Source organism: Macaca fascicularis, chromosome 9, assembly GCF_037993035.2.
Source record: "Macaca fascicularis isolate 582-1 chromosome 9, T2T-MFA8v1.1".
Lineage (NCBI taxonomy): Eukaryota > Metazoa > Chordata > Mammalia > Primates > Cercopithecidae > Macaca > Macaca fascicularis.
The window spans coordinates 49,685,318-49,711,710 of NC_088383.1; the positions used below are offsets into that span (position 1 = coordinate 49,685,318).

The window sequence follows — 26,393 nt, forward strand, 5'->3', positions numbered from 1 at the left end:
GTGTGCATGAGAGAGAGAGAGGGGGAGAGAGCAATAGAGAGAGAGAGAGAGGGAATGTGTGTGTGTGTGTGTGTGTGTGTGTGTGTGTGTGTGTGTGTGTGTGTGTGTGTGTGTTGGGGTCACTGAGGGACTGAAATTCTCCACCCCAGGCTGTGCTCATTGCTGGAAGTGCTGTCAGGGCCCTTGCCGTTGACCCTCCAGGTCTCATTCTTGCAGTGCAGGCAGGGCATTCTGGAGGAATCATGCCCTTGGAAGAAGCCCTGAGAAGTGACTGGTAGGTAAGAGTGGATAAATACCCAAACTCCCTTGCTCTGAGTAGGATGACTCTGAGACACATGTTCTATGCTGTGTCTCAGAGGTACCCGGCAGGGCTGAGTCCTGACTGACCACAGTGGAAACTTTCTTGATGAAGGTCCCTTTAACTGCTGCATTCCATTCCTGTTTCAGTTCTCCACTCCTGTACTAGTGTTTCCTGCAATTAGTACCCTAAGGAAGAACTGGCAGCATAATTGCTGTCCTAGAGTCATCTCCAGATAAAATTTTTATACTTGAATCTTTGCCTCAGGATCTACTTCCAGGAAACTCAAACTAAGACACACATTTTTATTTCAGCTCCTCCAATCTTCATAGACCTGTCACTGTGCTGTTTTTACCAAAAATGATCATGAGGATCAGAGAGGGAAAGTCACTTGCCTAAAGTCACACAGCTGAACAGTGGTGGAGTTCAACTTTGACCATGGGCTGTCTGATCCCAAGGTGTATACTTGTTCCTCTCCCAAGAGACTCCTCTCTTATCAGGCTCAAATGAATGAAAGGAGGATGTTAAAGGTAGGATCTCTGAAGCCTGTGCCAGAGGAACCCCAGCTCATTGCTGGCGCCTGTGTTCTCATTCTTACCTCATTAAGAGTAAAGTTTATTGAGTTTATTAAGTATCTTTAGTGAGAACTGGGACCAAACAGATTTTCTGACTCTAAAAGAGATATTTTTACAGGAACAGATATATACCTATAAGTATACAGACACGCATACACGTATTTCTTTACTGATCATAATTCATGTCAATTAGTCCTTATTAGAATGTGGGATGTATAAATGTAAGATAATTTTCATGTTAAAATTGACAGATACATATTTAAATAGTCCTAAAGGAATTTAGTTATTTTTCTTTTAGAATTTTCCATTTTTAATGTTATTTTTATGAGAAACTATGTAACTTTATTGATAATACATGCAATAACCCTTCGTTTTTCACATTGAAAATACAATGTTTTCTGCAAATAATTAAAGCCTAATTTTGTATTAGCATTTTAAATTTTCAATCTTTTTTATTATTATTATACTTTTAAGTTCTGGGACATATGTGGAGAATGTGCATGTTTGTTACATAGGTATACACAGGACAGGGTAGTTTGCTGCACCCATCAACCTGTCATCGACATTCGGTGCTACATTAGGATGTGGAGAAATAGGAACGCTTTCACGCTGTTGGTGGGAGTGTGAATGAGTTCAACCGTTGTGCAAGACAGTGTGGCGATTCCTCAAGGATCTAGAACCAGAAATACAATTTGACCCAGCAATCCCATTACTGGGTATATACCCAAAGGATTATAAATCATTCTACTAAAAGACACATGTGCACGTATGTTTATTGCAGCACTGTTCCCAATAGCAAAGACTTGGAACCAACCCAAATCCCCATCAGTGATAGACTGGGTAAAGAAAATGTGGCACATATATACCATGGAATACTCTGCAGCCATACAAAAGCATGAGTTCATGTCCTTTGCAGGACATGGATGAAGCTGGAAGCCATCATTCTCAGCAAACTAACACAGGAACAGAAAACCAAACACCACATGTTCTCACTGGTAAGTGGGAGTTGAACAATGAGAACAAATGGGCACAGGGAGGGGAACATCACACACTGGAACCTGTCAGTGGGTGGGGCGCTAGGGGAGGGATAGCATTAGGGGGTTTAATAATTTTAAAATTCAATTCTAGTGAAATTTTTACTCCAAGAAGCCATGTGTTTTTGAGAGCTAATCCTGATATATTCAAATCTTAATGACTTAAGTTGATGGAGCGAACTTCTTTTAAATTAGTGATTCCCTAATTTCCCTGACTGTTGGAATTTCCAGGGCATGTTGAAAACACAGATTATCCAGACTCTTACCTCTGCAGATGTATTTAGTGGTTCTAAAATGGCACCAAGGGACCTGGATTTTTCCCAGGGTCCCTGTGTAATTCACACTCATGAACAGGCAAGTTTGGGAAATAGTGCCTTAAGGAGATTTTTCACTGAGCAGTCTTCATTTGAAATGAAGATCATTTATCTTCTAATAACCATGCTTCCTCTTTCTCCTGCTCTCTTTATCTCCTGCTGTCTTTCAGTTCCTAGAAGCTTTAATTGAATGACAGATCCTAGTATATCTGTACCTACTAAAAACCACACTTCTGAAGCGACATGGCCACCAGAAGCCACAGCTAGTCTGCCATGTAAAAAAGGAAAGGTTCATGTGCCCTGAGGGTACAGGGGTGAGAGGCAGGGGAATGAAGACCCCCACAGCCAGCAGCAGTGGCCCTCATCACAGCCCTCTGGGAGATATGAAAGGAGGTCAGACGGTGGACAGTAGTCTTGCCTTCGTGCTATAGAACACGTTGTTAACACCAAAAAAGCTGATCTCTTCTAGGGGAATGGTGAAAGCTGATGCTAGCACTTGTGCTTTTTGTTTGTTTGTTTGAGATTGAGTCTTGCTCTTGTTGCCCAGGCTGGAGTGCAATGCATGATCTCAGCTCACTGCAACCTCTGCCTCCTCCTGGGTTCAAGCGATTCTCCTGCATCAGCCTCCTGAGTAGCTGGGATTACAGGTGCCCACCACCATGCCTGACTAATTTTTTATTTTTAGTAGAGATAGGATTTCGCCATGTTGGCGAGGCTGGTCTCCAACTCCTGACCTCGGCCAAAGTGTTGGGATTACAGGCGTGAGCCATTGTGCCCAGCCTGTGATTTAATTTAATTTAATAATTGCACCGCTTCAAAATGACAGCTAAGTAGCTGACATAAAAATGAAAATTCTGTGTACTTTGATGTTAGCAGGCTTAATATACAAACCAGAATATGATGAAATTTTTCTTAATCAAACTGAATAGTTTTCACATAGGCAGGCCATTGGCAGGCCATTCAGCATCTGGCTTATGTTTGGGCCAGGCTGGGTGCTTCATAAAAGTCTGGAGGGAAATACAGAGGCCAATTCTCCATAAGCATTAGACTCAGAAATACCTTGCTTCCCAGTGAAAAGTTTAAATTGACTTTCCCGCCACCTTCATCAAACTGAGGTTGGTCAACACTTATCACCACTGCCACTGGACACTTTGACTTCCAATTTTGCTACCTGCTCTACAAAGATACCCCCTTCCTTCCTTTCCTGCATTCTCCCTACAACCTCATCTTCTTTTGAGTTCATCCACTCTGTCTCATCATTGTCCATCTCTGCTTCCCAAAACCTTATATAGTACAGAAATTGACCAATCAAGATTACAGTGTCGAAGAGCATCCGTTTACTGAATAAGGCAGCTGGCTCCTGGGGGCAGAAAAATGATTAGACACAGAGATAAAAATCATAATCCCTACTCTCCTGGATTCACTGTCCAATGGGGAGACAGACACATAAGCAAATGCAACTTGATAACTACAACAGTCAAGTGAATTATATAATCCCGACTGGAGAAAGAGAGCAAATGTTATCATAAGACAGTGTGTCCAGTACTTACTCTCTAACAGATTTCCTGATGAACGTCTAGGCTTGCCAACTTGTTGCATAAGAAAATTGGAACATGGGGGAGGGGAAGTACGTATGCTTCTTGGTATTTCAATCCATAAATGCATAAATAATGTAACTATTAATGATATCATCATGTTGATTCAATAAGTTTGAAACCAAAATTGAGAGTCATCTTTAGAAGAAACTGTGTATGTGTCTATGTGTGTACACATGTAAATATACACATATTGCTTTCTGAAATTTTCAATGACTTTGTGCTTCTTCTGAAGCAATTCAAGTTTAGCATTTGAGATCCATGGGTCAAAATATCTTCCTGAGTGTACTGAAGAACATTTAGATTAATTTCAGACATGTATTTTGGTTTACATAGTGTTTTTTATCCATACTAACTTATTTACTGTGTTTAAAATAAATTGAGAATAACAGCAGCAACCCTGAGTTGAGTGAAAGTCCTGAGAAGGGCATTGCCCAACCAGTGCATGTGCATGTTTACACTAATCTCCTGTCTGAACCTTGGAAGTGGCTCAATGAGCTAGCAGATGATCTCTTTGGCTGTATTACAAATGATACTTTATTTTTATTTGTTTCATTCATTCATTCATTCATTCATTCATTCACTCATTCATTTTGAGACAGGGTCTCACTCTGTCACCCAGGCTGGAGTATGGTGATGCAATTATAGCTCCCTGCAGCCTTCAACTCCCAGGCTCAAGCAATCCTCCTGCCTCAGCCTCCTGAGTAGCTGGGACTACAGGTGCACACCACCATGCCCAACTAATCTTTAAAACTTTTTTTGTAGAGACTGGGTCTTATTATGTTGCCCAGGCTGGTCTCAAACTCTTGGACTCAAGCGATCCTCCTTCCTTGGCCTCTCAAACTGCTGGGATTACAGGTTTGAGCTACTACATGTGGCCAGAAATGACATTTTAAAACCAACTATTACCTATGCAGACATATGATGTTCTCCGGTTGTTTTATTTAAAAATGGGAACGCCTTAGGTTTATTGGCTCATTTTGTTTTATCAAAGAGCTTAAATGCAGTTGTGAATATTTCTGTTTACCCTCATAATAGCCTGAAAATTTACAATGAATATAATTATTGCCATTTTCACAAGTAGAATTAGAATAAGATAAAACAGTGGAATACAGGTGTAGCTAAGAGTAGCAGAGGTAAGCCATCTATAGAATATTAAAATTTCTTCCATGTGCATTGTTAGAAATCTATGAAACCAAAATTTTTTCATGCCTGTAATCCCAGCACTTTGGGAGGCCAAGGCGGGCAGCTTACCTAAGGTCAGGAGTTCGAGACTAGCCTGGCCAACATGGTGAAACCCCGTCTCTACTAAAAGTACAAAAATTAGCCGGGTGTGCTGGTGGGCGCCTGTAATCCCAGCTACTCAGGAGGCTGAGGCAGGAGAATTGCTTGAACCTGGGAAGTGGAGATTGCAGTGAGATGAGATTTCACCACTGCACTCCAGCCTGGGTGACAAGAGTGAGGCCTCGTTTCAAAACAGCAACAACAACAACAAACAACAAACAACAAACAACAAACAACAAGAACAACAACAAAAAAACCCCAACATTTTCTAATACCAGCAAACTCACTAAGCTTTATGAGGCTCCCATTCCTGCAAGTATTATCCTTTCCATGTACCCCAACATTAATGACAGCAACCGATACTAGCCATGTGACATACAATCCCAGCACATTGTTGGGCTCTGATGTTTTCTAGGAATTTTTTCTTTACAGCTGTATTGAAATGAAGCTGTATTCCCTCAAGACCTGGTTTTTATAAACTCTCTATTCTTGCAGTTGAGGGAAAATAGTCTTAGGTCAGTCAATCCACTGTTGACCCAGAAATGGAATGAGGTAGGATTATTGTGAAGATGGAGAGGTGTCTGCAGCATCCTACACTCTTTCCCAGCCGCTAGGTGACCATATAATTAAAATATCCTTGATATTTCTGTGTAGTTTAAGTTGTTTTTAATTCTAGAACCTCTCAATCTTTCTCTATTCAATTTAAATGAAAAGGCATTTGAGTATCCAGAACACACTCAACACTCAGAAGCAAAGCAAGAAAAATGGAAACATAATGGTCAATGCCCAAGTTCTCCCCCAGGATCAAATGAGGATTAATACTGAGAATTGTGATTCTGAATAAGTCTTAACCTCATGAACATGTTAGTTGTTCAAAAATTTGTCATGTCAGCAAGGTGGTAACACTGAAGATTTTCTACAATCGAAATAGTATAGTTATGTTCTGTTGTATAAAATAGAAATAAATGTACCACATTCATCAGCAAAATCACACTAGCATATTCCAACAGCTTAATTTTTAAAAAGCTATGTTATATTAATAATTTAACCACATAGATCTGAGCTAGAATAAATGTTACATATTTAATTGACTAATTTTTTTGCTCTCTTAGAGAGCTGTAAATAGATTTTGGGGTTATCAATCAAATGGTTCTGACTTTTTTTTTTTGAGATGGAGTCTTGCTCTGTCACCAGGCTGGAGTGCAGTGGCACAATCTCAGCTCACTGCAACCTCTGCTCCCTGGTTCAAGTGATTCTCCTGCCTCAGCCTCCTGAATAGCTGGGATTATGGGCACACACCACCATGCCCAGCTAATTTTTGTATTTTTAGTAGAGACGGGGTTTCACCACGTTGGCTAGAATGGTCTCAATCTCCCGACCTCATGATCTGCCCGCCGTGGCCTCCCAAAGTGCTGGGATTACAGGTGTGAGCCACTGTGCCCGGCTGGTTCTGACATATTTTTAAGAGAGATTAGGCTGATGCTATGGTAACTCAGTTATTCATGATACATGTCATCTTGAAAGTAGGAGTATTCAATATTCATGATTTTGAAGCTGTTTCAGAGTGCTATAATCACCCCACTTGGCAGACTTCAGAATTCGTTGAAAATCTCTGGAAATAATTACCAAGTTATTATCACAGGCTCTAAACAGACCTTCAAAATGCATTACATAGTATTGGTAAAACAGATCGTCAGTCTGCCAAAAGTAGTCACTTTGATTTGATTTGCCTTGAATGAAATTTTTAAAATGTAAAGCTAAAGTCTTCAGGATCACTGCACTGGGTTTCTATGGGACAACACTGAACAGGGCTGCCACTGAAACACCTTGGATGAGAGGCTCAAACTCCCTGAACACAGCATCCAGCACACTACTGGGAGAATGACTGGGACTCAAAAATGTGTGCAATGAATGTACTTATGAGCTTGTTGGAGAGGAAGTAAAGAGGTTGTATGTAATTACCTCAAATTAGTACTACTACAGAATAATCACTACTGGTAAAGTAAAAGTAGCACTAAAGTAGTACTAATAAAGTAGTACTAATAGCCCTACACTAGTAGTAGTAATAAAGTGGCATTGCTATTGATTCTATCCATCTATCTACCTACCTGTCTGGATGGGAGGGCACAGGATTTGACTGATAAGATTGGGCTTAGCAGTGAAAAGAGCTCATGTATGCTTTAAGCAGGTATGCACTCAAACTTGGTATCATGTGACTGTTCTGAATTCCAGAACCATGGCTAAAGGGTGGAAGTTTTGTTTGACTGTGTCTCACATTTTCCTTTTGGTCTATTGTCTAACACATGTTGCTAGAATTCATTTTACTCTGACTACCTTTTATGTACAGACAACGCTGTTATTGACGAGATCACACCCAAGCGGATCGGAGATTGGCCCAATACTTACACCTACACCAAGGCCTTGGGAGAAATGGTGGTGCAGCAGGAGAGCAGGAGCCTAACCATCACCATCATAAGGCCCTCCATTGTGGGAGCAACGTGGCATAAGCCTTTCCCAGTAAGCCCACTTACCTGGATTCTGTGTTTTGCTTTCAAACTAAGGTTTTTCTAGCCCAATTATTTTCTGATGTCTTTCTTCTTCTCCTCAGGATTTATAGCTAAATGCAGCCAATCAAATATGAACCCATTATACTAGGGCAAAATCCCACTTTGGGATCATGAGGCTCTTTCTGGCAGTTACCCTGACTATCTTAGAGTTGGATGGAGATCTTAAATTAGCTTCTAACTACTCTAGTCTCAAAATTCCCATGGGTGATGTTTTTATATCTTGGCTTTCCCACTATAGCTTAAACAGACCAGAATGTTCTTGATGGCCAACTTGATAGTATTGCAACTAACTGCCAGGGTAAACAAGAGTTACAAAGCTCACAGAAGGATCTCAGTTTGGGAATAGTAATTTTTTTTAACCTCAGTATACTGCTGTGTCCTTCTGAAAGTACTTTGAATTATACTGTCTTCTTCAAAGCAGGTCTGTGAAGCTTTGGGGGCAGATAAATTCCAGTTCCACCACTTACTGGCAATGCGACATTTTTGAGTTGTTCTTTCCATAAAACAGGACAGATACTACTTTGGAGAGTTGGTTTAATGAGACAATGTATGAGGAGAGGAGTGCTCAGACTCTAGTAAAAGGCGGGTCCCTACTGAAAAGGCTCAATTAATATTAGTCCCTTCATCTTCTCCTCCCATATCTCTTGTCTCCCATTATACACATTTCAACTTTTATACTGTAAGGTAAAGAGACATAATAAGGTCAGCTGAATGGCTTGGGGCTTAGGAAACAAACTCAAAAAGACATTTCCCTCTAACTACTCTTAAGCATAATCTTTCCTGTAACATCTTTAAGCAAGTCAACACACATTATTACCAATCATGTTTTCAATGTTCTCCTAAGGAGGCTAAAATCAGGACTGAGGTGGAGAAGTATGGTTGGCGAATTGCTTAGCAGATCATGATATAAGGACAAGGTCCACCGTAGCCCTTAAGATGTCACAAAACGCTGCAAAACCATTCATGGCTCCTGCTATGAACAACAATCCTGGCCAAATTTTAATTATTGGACAAAGTGCACAAAATAGCCAATGCTTTGCCATTGATCTTTGGGATCTTAATAATACTGAATTAGATAGTTCTATTAGCTGGGGTCTCAGTGCCCTTGTTTGAAATTTATTGAGATTAGACTGCAGATGTTCCAAGATAACAACAATTTTCTAAAATGTGTAACCAATGGAAATCTTCTTTCTTTTAGGGTTGGGTTGATAATCTAAATGGACCTAGCCGACTCACTATTACGGTATGTATAGGGATGAAGAAATAACTCTGAAATGTAGTGGAGGAATAGTAACAGAATTCTTAGTGCTGGCTTAGCTTCATTGATCCAAAAACGTAAATGCTACTTTACTATCAATTGAAGCATATTATTTCAACTATTCTGGTTATAATATGAAGGCAGGATGAAATTATTTTTATTCTTTTAGAATTTTTTTATCAGGAAAACAGGTAAAGCGCTATCAATTACTATTTAAGAGTTCTATTTTGAAAAGTCTTTGAGAATTAAGGATTTTTCTTTTTTCTTTTTTTAAAAAAAAAAAAAACTTTTGCCGGGCGCGGTGGCTCAAGCCTGTAATCCCAGCACTTTGGGAGGCCGAGACGGGCGGATCACGAGGTCAGGAGATCGAGACCATCCTGGCTAACATGGTGAAACCCCGTCTCTACTAAAAAATACAAAAAACTAGCCGGGCGAGGTGGCGGGCGCCTGTAGTCCCAGCTACTCGGGAGGCTGAGGCAGGAGAATGGCGTGAACCCGGGAGGCGGAGCTTGCAGTGAGCTGAGATCTGGCCACTGCACTCCAGCCTGGGCGACAAAACAAGATTCCGTCTCAAAAAAAAAAAAAAAAAAAAAAAAAACTTTTTTAAACTTAAAAATAAAACCAGCAAAAGTCTTATAAAAATGAAGCAAGTAGCCCAAAAAATGCCCACCTGCCGCTCTATATACAGTAATGCAATATTTGTCACAGTTTTGTACAATATTATAAAAAATGTCACAGACAGTACCAGTTAAGGCCCTTATTTCTCATAGGACATCAAGCCTTATGACCTGGTGGGGTGGGAGGGAAGATGCCACTTAATTATTGCACCATTTTGAGAAACAGAACTCGTCAAGGCAAATAGTGGTCTTTTCCCACCTGGCCTTAAGTCACAGATGGGGGCTGGGGCGGTGGCGTCGTCTTCAGACCCTCTGTAGCCACACTGTGCCCTGCCCGCTTCTCTGGGTGCAATAAATACCGGTCACAGTTTGGGAGGGGGCCTTGCGCAGGTGGGCGGGGGCGTCTGGGCTGCATGTGCCGCTTCCTGTACAGGGCAAGGTGGGCGGAGCGCGAGAAGGCGCGGTGGCACCAGTGGCCCTGAAATGGCCAGTGGCCCCTGTGCTTTGGGTGGCAGAGCCATAGCTTGTCTGAGTGAGCAGCTTCCCGCTGCATCCATCCCAGTGGCAGTGGTTCGGCTTGTCACTTGTGTGCTGCGCGGATGTGCCTTCGGGTGAGATCTCTTGCTGTGGGGCTTGCCCTAGCCTCACAGGCATACATGGTGGTGCCTTTCCCAGGCCAGGAGCGGCCGCCACTCTTGGGCTTGGCCTCCAGCAGCTCCAGCCGGGACGCCAGCGCCACCACGAGGAGACCGCGGGCGACTGGGGGTGCCAGGCCTAGGCCCAGGGCTGTGGCGGCGGCGCCAAAGCTACCGAAAACGGGCAGGGGTGGGGGTTGGGGAGCCGGGAGCTGGGGGGCGCCTCATAAAGGCCGGGTTGGGTGTCCTAAGCCAGCGCCACGGAAGGGCAGCGGGCAGGAGGGGCGCGGGCCAGTAGGGGCTGAGGGGCGGGTGTCGGGGGCGGCAGGGGGGACCCGGGACTTCGCATGCATGAAGCCGCCGGCCCGGGGCGCCCTCGTGTTTGAGGCCGCGAGGTCCATGGGTGAACCCGGGTGCGCCGTCCTGGCCGCCGCTGTCCGCTTCAGGGGGCCGGGCCTTGACCAGGCAGCTCGGCAGCGCCAGTAGAAAGCGGTTTAGCAGGCCAGGCGCGGTGGCTCAGGCCTGTAATCCTAGCACTTTGGGAGGCTGAGGCGGGCGGATCACGGGGTCGGGAGATCGAGACCATCCTGGCTAACGCGGTGAAACCGTAAAAAAAAAAAAAAAAAAAAAAAACACGCACACACACCGTAAAAACACAAACACACACACACACACACACACACACACACACTAGCCGGGTGAGGTGGCGGGCGCCTGTAGTCCAAGCTACTTGGGAGGCTGAGGCAGGCGAATGGCGTGAACCCAGGAGGCGGAGCTTGCAGTGAGCGGAGATCACGCCACTGCACTCCAGCCTGGGCGACAGAGCAAGGTTCCATCAAAAAAGAAAAGAAAAGAAACCGGCGGGCCATCCGCGGCGGGTCCAGCTCCGGTCGCAGCAGCTGGGACCCACACCAGGCCATTCACTGGGGTGCCATAGGGCAGCTGCGTGCAGTGTTTGGATAGCAGGACGCAGACGGCGGGGTCGCGGGGCTTCGGGGTGTCCTCGGCCCCAGGCCGTCCAGCCATGTGGACCAAATGAAGTCCCGCACGCCACGTGCTGAGGTACTAGTGGGTGCCCCTCGTGCGGGGTCAGCCCTCCTGCAGGCGGTGCTCACGGTACGGGCTGGCGAAAGTGGAGACGGACGGCAGGATGGATTCACTTGGCCACATGGCCGGGAGCTAGGACGACTCACACCGGTGAGTGGCTGCCCAGGTGGGCTGGTCGGGGCGCGGGCAGGGGGGCATGGTTCTGCCAAGGATTTTGCTTTGTTTATCGCAAGATGGGGGTATTTCCTCCTTTCTGCAGTTTATAATTGCGTGAATTAGTGCAGTGAATTGAGGATGCAGTAAAAATAATATCTTCAAAGATTATTAAATTCGTTATTATAAAACACATACGAGTTTACGTGTGTGTATGGAAAGCAGGTATACATCAAAAATTCTTAATGAATACAAGAAAGAGAACTACCAATATTGGAGCAAATTTTTCAAATACAAACACCAGTGAATATAGGCAAGGCCTTTTCTTTTATTATTATTACTATAAGTTCTAGGGTACATGTGTACAACGTGCAGGTTTGTTACATGGGTACACATGTGCCAGCAAGGCCTTTTCAATAATGTCTTACAAGGAGAAACGTGGCTCCTCTAGGTAAACAGCCCTTAGTGCGCATCTCCCTGAAGTCCAGATGGATCCGGTAGAGCTGTGGGGTTCACAGCTCACACTGAGGCATTTAGGGCCTAAATGCCACTTTACTTTTTTGTACAGTGAGTAGGAAATCAGTGATCTAAATGAGTTTAAATCTTATTAGGGATTTGAACTGCGCTTCAGACTCTGTCTCTATTCCTCCCAGAGCTAGATTCAACATGAATTAAAATACAAATATAAAACGATGAATTATGATAGTGACAAAGACCTTCCTTCGAACTTCAGATTTTTCCAGCAGCCCCTTTCTTTCTGTTTCCCACCTGCCTTCAACTCTTTCTCCTAAAAAAGTTCAGTTGGGGTGAACGTTTGGTGACTTAGAACATCATTATTTTAACATGATCCCAAAGCGGTTTTCATTATATGCAAAGATGCATATTTATTTACATTTTAAAAAATGTTCTAAATTGGTTTCTTACGTCCAAAAGAAGGGGAGCTAGTTATAAGAAAAGAGAATTGAGTAAGGTAAGAAAGTGCTAATCATTTCAAATCAAAGTGGGAAACATGCAAAGCAGAAAGAATCAACTCCATAAACTCAACAAATTATTAATGTAAATAATTCCCAACTCCTGTATCTATATAACATTAGTGATCTGTGAGGTGAACTGAGATTCTGAATAAAAAGTAAATAATAAGACCATTTTTCTAAGCCAAAAAAGTTTTTGTCTTATTAATTGTGGAATTTCACCAATTAATTTTTTTTCAAATAAAATTTCTTAAACTTTCAGTGCCTACTATTGCTTGTGGGTTAATAAACCCTAGCAGAAAACAAAATCATCAAGGAAATGGTAAACATTAATGGGAAATTTGTGTAACCTTAATTCTTAACGTCTTATTAATTAATTTTTAAAATGTGAAGGTGTATTCTTGGTGTTTGGTAATTAACTAAGTTTATTAACCTCTCACAAATATGAGGAATTTTATTCCCTAAAGGAACATGAGGAACACTAGTAGTTCAAGAAAATGCTGAAGGTGACCTTGGCTGAGAAGCTAGGATAGGCTGACGAAGTCAGACTTAGTGTAGGAACCTGGTACGCGATGGATCGATGTTAGCTGTCTTCACTTATTGCACTAGTATAATCAGTTTGATGATACATACTTTAGCCCCAGTTGTTACTTAAGACCTGGTTTCACATTTTATGTTCTTTTTCCTGTGCAGGCTGGGAAAGGGTTTCTTCTGGCCATAAAAACTACTCCAATGGCTGTGGCAGACTAAATTCCAATTCCGGTTGATACAGCCATCAATCTCCCGCTAGCTGGAGGATGGTGTGCTGCAGTTCACAGGTGTGGATGCTCAAGTGGGCTTTCAAAGATTTCATGAGAGGGAGGGTTCATCTATTAGGCACATTTTCCAAATATAGGCATTTCATTGTATAAGACCCCAAATGTGAGAGGGTGTTCATTTCAATATTTTATAGAGTTCCTAATATGCCATCATATATATGTTGAGTTGTTTTCAAAATACAGTTTAGTACTTGGCTATTCACAAAGTAATAAAACATTTAAATCACTTAACCAAAAAATTCTTGATAACCAAAAGGCTTTTCTTTCTATTGGTAGTTTAACATTCAGCCTTCTTTTTTAGGGCAAAGGAGATAGAACTGGATGAAATGAGAGAATATTTTTTTTTAGTTGAACTCTGGTTAATGCCAAAAGTGTTCAATCACTATGTGTGGGGAAGTTTCCTGGTACAAAGGAAAAAAAGAAAAACAGGTTGTTCATACATTTGGCTGCGTTAGTAAGTGGTAAACAGAATTAAATTTTTCTTATGTGAACTCACACATATGTGCTTCATAATATGTCACTCCTATTTAACACATGTCTTTCACACACACACGCACCCCCCCACACACAGCCTTTTGCTACTCTTCTTCCAGTTTGCTTATTAACCCAAAGAAAGAAAAAAATACAGAAGCCTTCTTGCATAGGTTGCCTTAATCAGATGAATTATGGAAACAACTCTGTCTCCCTTATTTTTCTTTCATTAGTTTTCCATTCTGTTGTATTTATTTAATTTTTATTTCATTTTCCAGACCTAAGTCAATGTTAGTCTACCACTGTTCATCTGGTAACCTCAATCCCTGCAATTGGGGCAAAATGGGTAAGTACTTTAGCCATGTATCTGCATAATTACTAGTGTCTGACACAGAGAAAAAATAGACAAAGTGTGTCATGGAGCTTAGAGCCTACATGGGGAGAAAGACAGAAAGTACATAAAGAGACAAAATAATGAGAAATTGTAAATCTGTGGTAATTAACTAGAAGGTACTGTGGTTACCAAGGAAAGGAGTCATTGGGAACACATACATGATTGTAAGCAGTAGGGGGTCCATTGGTTATAAAGATTTTAAAAAACAGTGATGAAATAAAGCAAAAGTTGGCAGTTATAAAGAATCTCAGTGATAAAATGCTGAAATACTCCTCCCTGCTGGGGCAGTGGGTCCTGTACACACCCCTTCCCTTCTTGATACATCACTGAGAATGTGACATGATCAGTGACCAATGGGACTTAGAAAAGTCGAGTGATCTTATTCCTTCCTGATTGCGTCTGTAATACTGACCATTAATTTATGCAACTTGCCTCTCTTGGGTGTGCATTAACTACTCTACTGGTGATTTGTAAAAGTGAATAGGAATCACTATGGGAGAATAAAACAACATCCAGATTCCTTAGACCCTGGGACCAAGGTCTTGGGTGATGCTGAGGAAACTATATTTTTAATAAGCATCTAGATGATTCTTGATACTTGGGGAAATGCTCTTTGAGAAACCCTGTACTATACAAATGATTAATTTGTCTGAAGGTAAGGGATTTAATCTGTTCAATGTACAAAAACCATGGAAATCAATTTGAGTACAACTTAAACATCTAATGATGGCAGAAGATAAAAATAGGGAATTTTGCTATTCTGTAGGATTTCTTAGTACCTGCGAACACACCCCTTCTGTCCCTGTTACATAGATGACACTGGCTCTTCATATTCCAATGGGAAGCCATGGTACCACACTGAGAGTTCTATTGCAGGACAGCTGGACACTGTGGCTCTACAGTTTCTCACACCTATAGCAAACATTGTAGGCTGATATGACATTGGTTATCCCTGTGCCAAGGCTCTGTTCTGGATTCCCTTCTAACACAGCATTTCTGGAAGCTATTACTAATTAATTTGATGTTGCATTCAAATTAAACTCATTTGTGTTTCCTATCGGGGACTCTTAGGAGGGATAAAAATGCTTCCTACTAGGAGCAGTAGCCATGTTAACAGGAGGTTGAGCATATATAGTCTCAGTGATATTACAAGGAGTGATAGCTGGGTGGGTGAACATGGGCTATCTCTCCATAGAATTGTCTCCTTTAGTGTCCCTTAAGAAGAGTTTTTAATCTCCTGCATATAGGTCTTAAGCATCTTTTATCAGATTTATACCTAGGGCCTAGGTAATTGATGCTTTTTTTTTTTTTTTTTTTTTTTTTTTTTTTACTAATTTAAATGTCTTTTGTAAAAATATATTTTTTAATTGTTTGTGGATGATGTCAAATGCAATTGATTTTTGTATATTGACCTTATATTCAGCTATCTTGCTAAACTTATTGCTAGAAATTGTATAAAATTTCCTCTTGATTTCCTATGTAGACAGTTACTTAATCTGCAAAAATACCAGTATTATCCCCATTTTTTCAAGCCTTAGGTCTTTATTTTTCTTGTTGATGGCACCATCTCGGCTCAATGCAAGCTCTGCCTCCTGGGTTCATTCACGCCATTCTCCTGCCTCAGCCTCCTGAGTAGCTGGGACTACAGGCGTCTGCCACCACACCTGGCTAATTTTTTGTATTTTTAGTAGAGACAGGGTTTCACCATGTTAGCCAGGATGGTCTCGATCTCCTGATCTCATGATCTGCCTGCCTTGGCCTCTCAAAGTGCTGGGATTACAGGCATGAGCCACCACGCCCAGCCTTCTTGTTGAACTTCTACTATAATGGTGAATACAAATGGCAATAGTGCATATTGTTGTCTTGCTGCTAATTTTAAGCAGAAGACTTCAAATATTAAACTCTCCTGCCATTTTTAGGATAAACCCAACTTGGTCATGCCGTATTATCTTTTTTTATATTTTGTTTAATTCAATTTGCTAATCATATAGTTCCCTTGTTTTTTCTATTCTCTGAAAATGCTTAGTGGAGTGAAAGTGTAATAGTGGAGTAATCTGTTTCTCCAAAACTTGGGAAAAGCACCTTTAAATTATCTGGATTTATAATTTTTGGTGAGAACATTTTTTATTGCTTCAGTCTTTAATAGTTAAAGAATTTTGCAGGCTTCATTTTCTGCTGGAATCAGTTTTAGTTATATTTGTCTCTTTTTCTAAGATTTTATCTGTTTTAAAATGTATTTACATTGTTTTCATATTATATTAATATTTTTGTCCTAAACTATATCTGTAATTATGCTTCTGTTTTAATTCATAATATTTGTGTGTCTTTTCTTAGCTAGTCTCTAAAGGGTCTACTTTATTTCTTTTTTTCAAAGGACCAACTACTTCTGGCTTTATTGACTTCTCTTCTCTTCTCTTCTCTTCTCTTCTCTTCTCTTCTCTTCTCTTCTCTTCTCTTCTCTTCTCTTCTTTTCTCTTTTCTTCTCTTTCTTTTCTTTTTTGATGGAGTCTCACTCTTGTTGCCCAGGTTGGAGTACAATGGCATGATCTTGGCTCACCACAACCTTGCCTCCTGGGTTCAAGCAGTTCGCCTGCCTCAACCTCCTGAGTAGAGTAGCTGGGATTACAGACATGCGCCACCACGCCTGGCTAATTTTGTGTTTTTAGTAGAGATGGGGTTTCTCCATGTTGGTCAGGCTGGTCTCGAACTCCCGACCTCAGGTGATCCACCCACCTCGGTCTCCAAAAGTGCTGGGATTACAGGCATGAGCCACTGAGCCCAGCCTATTGACTCTTTATTACGCTGCTGTGTTTTCTGTTGCATAGATGTATTGCCTTATCTCTTTTTTTCCCCTTCCTCCTGTTTTCTTTGATTATGTTTTTCTTCTCTTTAACTTAGAAATATAGCCCACAAATATTCGGCTTGTCTAATACATGCATTCATGGCTTGTATTTCCCTCAAATGCCACTTTGGCTGTATCCCACACATTTTATTGTATAATGTTTATGTTATCATTATTCTCTAATCCTTAAAAAGTTTTCATTTGAATTTCTTCTTTGACCTATGAGGATGTAGAGTGCAGTTTTCAATTGCCAAATTACATTTTCTACATGTGCATGAGTTTCTACTTGTCCATCACATCAGAAAGACCGTAGCTTCATGGTTAAAAGTCTTGGGCTTTGGGATCTGATAGACTTGGATTCAAATCCTAGCTCATTCACTCACTCCTGTATTCATTAAATAGGCATTATTCTTGGTGCTGAGGATGTATCACTAAACAGAAATCCGTGCTCACATAGCTGTTATATGCTGGGATGCGTCCCACCATTCAGTAGATTCCACTGCTTATTAGTTGTATCAGTTTGAAAAAGTCTCTCAGTTTCTCCCTGTATATCAATTTTTTTATCTGTGAATGAGAATAATAATTATTCTATTCTAGGGAGCTCTTCGGAGAATGTAGGGAGATAAAGTGCTTCATACAGTGGTTAGAACAGTGAACATTTTAGTAAACGCCTGCGATCACCATATGGACAGCTTTCTCAGAAAGCCTTCCTAACCCAGCCCCACCCCTCCCCTTCCTGGCACCCAGACAGAGCTAGATGCTTCTTTTGTATTCCTCCAGAGCTTACTGTCCTGGCCTCTAGCAGAATACTCAGGCAAAGTATTGTAATCATGAATTGTCCACATCTCCCACCAGATTGCCAATTCTTTAAAGACAAGGAATATGTCATATGTAATTTTTTTTACCTCAGCATCTACCACAGTGCCTGGCAAGTGTTAAATGCTAAATAAATATATTTGAAATGACTAAAGGAAGGATTGACATAGATTTAGGAAAAGGAAAGTAATTGTATGTTGCTGAGATATTTATTCGTTCATTTAGTCAAAAACTGTTTATTAGTCACTGAGTCAGCCACTCTTTAAGGTACCGTATAAGTTCAAACAATGCACACAAAATTTCATTCTGGTATTTAAATCTTAGGAGAAATATACATCAGATATGGTTGAGTGCAGAAAAATAAAGGAGATTAAAGAAGTAAATAGTGTTGTGGGAAGGCTGCTATTTGATATGTGATGGCCAAAGAAAGTCTCTCCGATAAGGTGTCTTCTTAGTAGAGACCTGAAATAAATGAGAGGGCAAATCAGAAGGACATGTGGATGAAATATTCCAAGTTGAAGAAACAGTAAGTGCTAAAGTTCTTTAATCATATTCAAGGACAGCAAGGAGGCCAGTATGGCCGCAGCAGAAGCACTGAGAGGGAGAGCGGTAAGAGATGAAGTCAGAGTGGTGGGCAGAGAGAGAGGATGCAGAGAGTGCAAGGCCTTGCAGACCATGGCTTTGCCTCTAAATGAGAAGAGATTCCATTGAAGGGCTCTGAATGGAGAAGTTCCTGTAATATACTCTGAGTTACATTTTAGAAGAATCACTCTGGCGGCTACATGGAGGTCCGACTGGGGATACAGGGGTAGTGGCAGAGACCACTTTGGACAGTATTGCAACATTCCAGGCTACAGTAGTGGTTTTGATCAGAGAGATAGCAGGTGGAAATTATGATTCTGGGTATTTTTCAAACAGAGAGCTGATAGATTTTGTTCAATTGTGTGTGGGTTGTTAAAGAGAAGAATCAAGGATAACCCCAAAGTTTTTGGCTGAACTACTAAACAAATTGAATTACCATTTGGTCAGAGGTAGAAGATTGGTGAAACAGCAAGTTTGTGTACGCATTGGGAAGGGGGTCATTAGTAGTGGGTGTATCAGAAGGCCCACTTTAGAGCTGTTAAATGTGAATGTCTATTACACCTCCAATTGGAAACGTTGAACAAGTATATGGATATATAGATCAGAATGTCAGTGTGGAGATCAGAATCTCTTATGCTATCAACCTGTACATAACTTTTTAATTTACCACCATCTTTTTAAAGTATAAATCCCTATGGACCAGATGATTCTTGAGAATCTTCTCTGAAGAGGAGCTATATTTTTCAGATAGATTTTTAGCTGGCATTTTTAAAGTAGGGCAATAATCATATTACTGTAATAACTGACATCATAATTGAATAATGAGCTTAGGCATATGCTTTGCAAAAACCTACATACCTTAAATAAAATTGAATTCAAATGAATATCTTTTTGAAAGAACTACTGAATTCACAAATGTATGTAAAAAGTTCTTAATTAAGCTTACTCTATAAAAAGACACTATTATGAATAAAACCCTGGATAGCAGAGTGGACAACTGAGTCTGCCATATTCCCAGAGAAATATTGAAAGTAAACTAACACAAGAAAATATTGCCTTTAGAATTTTTTAGTTAAACTTTTAATAAAGATTGAAATAAAATGTTAAGAAACTTTCTAAATGGTTCTGAAAGTAATGGTCCAGCCAGGGAAATAAAGTTTCTAGCCTCTGCCTTGGGGCTTTCAGAATAGACTAGATAACCTTAGAATTAAATGCAGATTTATGTTTTTTCTGAACAGTACTCCCTTATATGACTACGTGCATTTCCCCAGGAATTTGTTTTAGAGTAGATGTTTCAAATAAAGGATCCAATTCTTAACCCATTCACATTGTTTCATTTTGCAGATAACCACTTGCTTAGCATAAAAATGTTTATATTGTTCTCAGAAATTGATTCTTGACTCTACACAGCAAATCCTTTGTCTTTATTGCTGTGACCCATTACAAATACCTTCCACTATGATGGTTTATATCCTCCTATTCTCCTCTAACACTCTCTCTCTTTTTTTCCCCAGGATTCCAGGTCTTGCCAACCTTTGAAATTCCAATTCCATTTGAGAGAGCTTTTAGGAGGCCATATGCTGATTTCACCACCAGCAACTTCACAACCCAGTACTGGAATGCCATCAGCCACCAGGCCCCTACCATCATCTATGACTTCTATCTGTGGCTTACTGGAAGGAAACTCAGGTGAGAAGCTGAGTCAATGGCTTTGAGAGTGTCACTGCATATGGGAGATTGAGGCCCCAAAGTCTTTAGTGCTTCCTTCAGCCAAGGATTAAAGGAGACAACTGAATCTGACCCATATATACAAATTGAACACACCTACTCTGAAAATCCAAAATCTGAAATTCTCCAAAATCCAAAATGTTCTGAGTGCTGACATGATGCCACAAGTGGAAAATTCCACACATCTTACCTCATGTGATGGGTCACAGTCAAAACACATTCAAAACTTAGTTTCATGCATAAAAGTATTTAAAATATTGTTTAAAGATTACCTTCAGGTTACATGTATATGGCTAAGTGTGTATGAAACGTAAATGAATTTTGTGTTTAGATGTGGGTCCCATTCCCAAGATATCTCATTACATATAAGCAAATATTCCAAAATCTGAAAACAGTTGAAACTCAAAACACTTCTGACCCAAGCATTTCAGATAAAGGATACTCAGCCTGTATAAGTTTTGAACAAACAAAGCAGTCATAGTGAGAAGCCACAAAAGCCTCCTACATTAGAAATGCTCCAGCATAATAAAGGAAGGTAAATGTTAAAGAGCTTGCTTGATGAACTCAGCAAGTGATCATTCACCCAAAAAGAAAAGCAACTGAGGCTCTGTGACTAGGGTTTTTCAAATGGGTAGATCACCTTAAATATACAATAATGATGGCAACCTCACTTACTGGGAGCTTACTCATGGGGCTAAGGAGGATGCGTGATGATCCCATTTTTATTGTCAAAGCTACTGAAGGAAGATATCCTCATCAACCCAATTTTACAAATGGAGAAATAGAAGCTAAGGGAAGAATCTGAAGTAGTCTCAAAGGAAGTGACAGGAAGGATGTGGATAAAGCAGAATGTCAAAGTCAGTATTCAGGACCAGATTTACTGCCACCTAGAGATGAATGAAGAAATTAGAGGGAACACAGTGTGCTGATGCTACGTCAGCTGTCACCACCTGGCTGTGTGACATAGGACATATTCTTTCTCTGTCTCACTTGAATAATAATATGTGTCAGAGGAGACATTATTGTAATTGCCTAAAGCAATTCTTGTGATCAAGAATCAGAAGCATGAACAGTATTGCCCTCTGTGTTAGCCCCTTTATGAAGGAGGAAGTTGTCTTCAGCATGTTGAATTGTCATCTTTATTAGCAGTGCAAATGACTAAAACTTAGCCAATGTAGAGTTTATCCAAATTTTTTCAGACCTCATTTGGAGCTCATAACTCAGTTCTTGAGCAAAGGGAAAAGAAAACATTGTGATTATGGGGAAAATATTTGTGTGGGACTTATTAAGTAAAGATAGGAAAAGAAGAACACCCGAATATTATAGGCAGAAATGCTAAAGGTTTTAAAATGTGTCAGGATTGGAAGAAGGCCTGGATAAAGAACAAAGTTCAGTTAGGAAAGAGAAACACGGAAGGAAGAGACACAATAAAAGTCATTATGTATTCTGCGAGAAGTCAGACAATAAGATTTGTGGGAAATGAGTTGGTTTGTTGTATGGTATGTATTTTAGCAATAATCTTTATGGCAGAGAAAGCTAAAATCCTTAACTTGTGTGAATGATCACTTGCTGAATTCCTCAAGGTAGGCATGGTGAAGGAGGGTGTAGAGGAGACACAGGTACAATGGACTGACCTAGATATAAAGCCTTAGTATACACTAAGCTAGAAATAATGATTCTGAGGACATACTGTGACATGATTATGTCATTATGTGTATGGTAGTGATGGGGATGATAGAAGGAAGAACTGATGGCATATTTTCAGTCCCCCTCAAAATCAGTTAAATATTGGGACACTAACTATCCAGGTCTAGAAGAGTCACACGCCATAGCCATGGTATGACGCATCATTCATCTTGCTTTCTTTGAGAATAAGAAGATCAGTAAATAGTCCAGAAGTGAGAAGCTTTGTCCAGGCCTGTGTGTGAACCCAATGTTTTGTTTAGAAATAGAACAAGTAAGTTCACTGCTATAGCATAACACAAAATTTGCTTAAGTGGTGGTCAGCAAATCCTTGAATGCTGCTTAATGTGACAAAGTTGGTAAAATCTTTTGTGCAACACTCTTATTCCCTGAATGTTTTGCTGTGCCAGGGCCTGTGCATGCCAGACAAGTCCAAGCCAGCTCAAAGAACAACCAGCCACTTCTGCCACCTGCCACCTCTGCAAACTGCCACTTCCTGCTGGCAGGATTTGTTTTGCATCCTGTGAAGGGCCAAGGAGGCACCAGGGCATAAGTCTACTCACTTATATCTGTTTGTCTGGAATGTAACCCATGTTTGTTTGTACAATAAATAAAATTGATCTTGAATGAAAACTGAGTGGTCATTGTCATTGATCTTTGAACCCAGATTAACCTTTTGGTCATGCCTAGTCTAAGAGAAAGGAGATATTCTTATCAATAAATACAGAGCCCAGCTATGTCAGTGAAGATCTCAAGTGCACAGATAGTAGTATAGGGAAGAGTCAGAGGCCAAAAAGACAGGGATGGCAGACATTGAACAGAGGAGAGTGTGGTGTTTGCCTTTGCATCAACTGAGATTATGGAATGACACCTGAGGCTTGGGGACAGCACCTGCAAGATACCAATAAAGCATTCTAAGAACATCTGTGAAGTGAAAAAATTTGAATTACTGTTGTTCTTGTGGTTATGATTGTATTTATGGTTGTTACTTCATTCATATTAATCACCTATGTGCCCAAGTGTAATCATGGAGTTAGATTTTTCCCAGACTTTTTTTATTAGACTCAAGAATTCTCATAGACAAAGGCAATATCACTATCCTATTTATACATTTCTTCTCTCAGTTCTGCAGAGCCAAAATGTAGAGTCCAATATTTTAGATAAGTTATGTAATAAGGGCTGGTTTGGATTATCTAACTGGTACATGAGGCCCAGTGTGCTAGTTTACTCCAGAGGAAATTGGCACCTGTATATAATTGTAGTTAGGTTGATCCCTTGATATCAGAAAAGTTTCTGCTATGCAGTCCTTTTTGGTGATTTCTTAATATATATCCTCATTTTAGACAGTACTAGTGGCATAGATGTACTTGGCAGCAGAATATTACAGATGGTAAACCTTGAGTCTATGTTTTAGTAGCAAGAGCCTGTGGAGTCTTGTGCTTCCCTTGTAGACATCTTCTTAACATCTACATTCTATCTTTTGTCTACTATTGTTACTGCTACTCGTTCCATAGAAATTCTAATTTTCATTTGGGATATACATTTTTGTTATTTGTAAGCTCCCCCTTCTTTTTCATTTTTTCCCCCCATTTTCAGACTGTTCTAAAATCAGAAAGGAAATTCTCCTTCATGAGCATGTATATATTTTTGGCTCTTGGAACTTGAGATGGTGCAAGTAAGTACAAGCACATTTTCCAGATAAGGCATGTGAAGTGATTTATGTTTCATAATATGATCATTTCGGATTGACCTTATGTATTATGACCAGCCATAGAGATGGCTGTAAAGAATTAACAACATCAAACAATGTGAAGTTGTTCATTGCATGTATATCAGAACATTGCCGAGATAAAGCCAGATGGAGTCATTAATTTCACCAGCTAGTTATTTCCTTGCTGCAGTACCAAAGATTGTCATTTTTGAATTAAAGCCTCTGGTTTTTCTAACTCATCTTTCATTGTTGATCATGGCAAGTGAATAATTAATGAATGTATATGTTTAGGTTATGAGGAATTTAAAACACACCCTAAGAATTGTAATGTTGATTGCTTTTAAATGTTGTAATGGTTTTGAGTCTGCTAATGATTCCTTAATTCCATACTTGCTTTTCTTAGAAAATCAACTCATTTCATTATTAGTGATTAATTTTCTCTTAAAATTTAATTTAATATTTTAATAAATCACTATGCCTGGGATTCCATTAGATATTTGAAAAGATTAATTTAGTTTTTTTACCCAGGTAACATATACAATGGCTCAAGATGTGTGTTGTTTGACCTCACAATTGAAAACAATACACATTAAGCACCGTGGAAATCCCAAGAACTTCGGCAAGAAAGAGTATTTGTTTGATAGTTTCTTTGCTTGATAAATATGTGGACTAAATTAAATGGAATATCTTAATTCAAGTTTTGCTTCATGAGACTGATTAAGTGAACGTAGGCCTAGTGCTTTGAAAATTGGCCTATTGTAGAAGATTGATATTCTAATAGCCTAAAGAGAAACCATTTCTTATAAAATATATATATTTTGGAAAATGTGGTATTTCTCAGAAAACTGCTGAAATGAATTATTTATCTTTCCATCTTTATCTTTAATTCTATTACTTTCAAAGATCTAAAGCTTTCACTTGAAAATTAGGCTTTTGGAAAAAAGACATTGAAACTAGTATTATATTTCATTGACGGACTGAATATGAAGATTCATTTGCATAATCTTGTGATTTTTTTTAAGTGAAAAATATTTATTAAGATCATAGGAATCTGATACAATTAAAATGAATCATTGAGAAAAGACATATTTCCCAATAAGAATATGATGGTCTAATACAGATTGAAAATATATAAAGCAAAAACTATTAGAACTGTAAGAAAATAACAAAAAAAATTTAGTGATTTTCATATACTAGTCAATTTTTTCTCAGATCAATTAAATAATAATAATTATGAATAGAGGATTTGAATGCATTTACTTATATGATTTAATTAATAGTTAATAAGCTTTTTTCTCTCTAAACCTAAGAATATATATATATATATATATTTATTATACTTTAAGTTCTAGGGTACATGTGCACAATGTGCAGGTTTCTTACATGTGTACATATGTGCCATGTTGGTGTGCTGCACACATTAACTCGTCATTTACATTAGGTATATCTCCTAAAGCTATCCCTATCCCCTACCCCCTCCCCACAATAGGACCCAGTGTGTGATGCTCCCCTTCCTGTGTCCAAGTGATCTCATTGTTCAATTCCCACCTATGAGTGAGAACATGTGGTATTTGGTTTTCTGCTCTTGCGATAGTTTGCTGAGAATGATGGTTGCCAGCTGCATCCATGTCCCTACAAAGGACAGGAACTCATCCTTTTTTATGGCTGCATAGTATTCCATGGTGTATATGTGCCACATTTTCTTAATCCAGTCTGTCACTGATGGACATTTGGGTTAATTCCAAGTCTTTGCTATTGTGAATAGTGCCGCAATAAACATACATGTGCATGTGTCTTTATAGCAGCATGACTTATAATCCTTTGGGTATATACCCAGTAATGGGATGGCTGGGTCGAATACTATTTCTAGTTCTACATCCTTGAGGAATCGCCACACTGTTTTCCACAATGGTTGAGCTAGTTTACAGTCCCACCAACAGTGTAAAAGTGTTCCTATTTCTCCACATCCTCTCCAGTACCTGTTGTTTCCTGATTTTTTAATGATTGCCATTCTAACTGGTGTGAGATGGTATCTCATTGTGGGTTTGATTTGCATTTCTCTGATGGCGAGTGATGATGAGCATTTTTTCATATGTCAGTTGGCTGCATAAATGTCTTCTTTTGAGAAGTGTCTGTTCATATCCTTCGCCCACTTTTTGATGGGGTTGTTTATTTCTTGTAAATTTGCTTGAGTTCTTCATAGGTTCTGGATATTAGCCCTTTGTCAGATGAGTAGATTGCAAAAATTTTCTCCCATTCTGTAGGTTGGCTGTTCACTCTGATGGTAGTTTCTTTGACTGTGTAGAAGCTCTTTAGTTTAATCAGATCCCATTTGTCAATTTTGGCTTTTGTTGCCATTGCTTTTGGTGTTTTAGACATGAAGTCCTTGCACATGCCTATGTCCTGAATGGTATTAACTAGATTTTCTTCTAGCATTTTTATGGTATTAGGTCTAACATTTAAGTGTCTAATCCATCTTGAATTAATTTTCGTATAAGGAGTAAGGAAAGGATCCAGTTTCAGCTTTCTACTTATGGCTATCCAATTTTCCCAGCACCATTTATTAAATAGGGAATCCTTTCCCCATTTCTTGTTTTTGTCAGGTTTGTCAAAGATCAGATGGCTATAGATGTGTGGTATTATTTCTGAGGGCTCTGTTCTGTTCCATTGGTCTATATATCTGTTTTGGTACCAGTACCATGCTGTTTTGGTTACTGTAGCCTTGTAGTAGAGTTTGAAGTCAGGTAGCATGATGCCTCCAGCTTTGTTCTTTTGACTTAGGATTGTCTTGGCAATACAGGGTCTTTTTTGGTTCCATATGAACTTTAAAGCAGTTTTTTTCTAATTCTGTGAAGAAACTCATTGGTAGCTTAATGGGGATGGCATTGAATCTATAAATTACCTTGGGCAGTATGGTCATTTCACAATATTGATTCTTCCTATCCATGAGCATGGTATGTTCTTCCATTTGTTTGTGTCCTCTTTTATTTCACTGAGCAG

At 39.8% G+C, this 26,393-nt stretch overlaps 1 pseudogene; it reads left to right on the forward strand.

Moving 5' to 3' along the window:
- The first annotated feature begins 370 nt into the window (after nucleotides 1–370).
- On the forward strand, nucleotides 371–22,235 carry LOC135964887 (fatty acyl-CoA reductase 2-like; annotated as a pseudogene).
- Nucleotides 22,236–26,393: the final 4,158 nt, after the last annotated feature.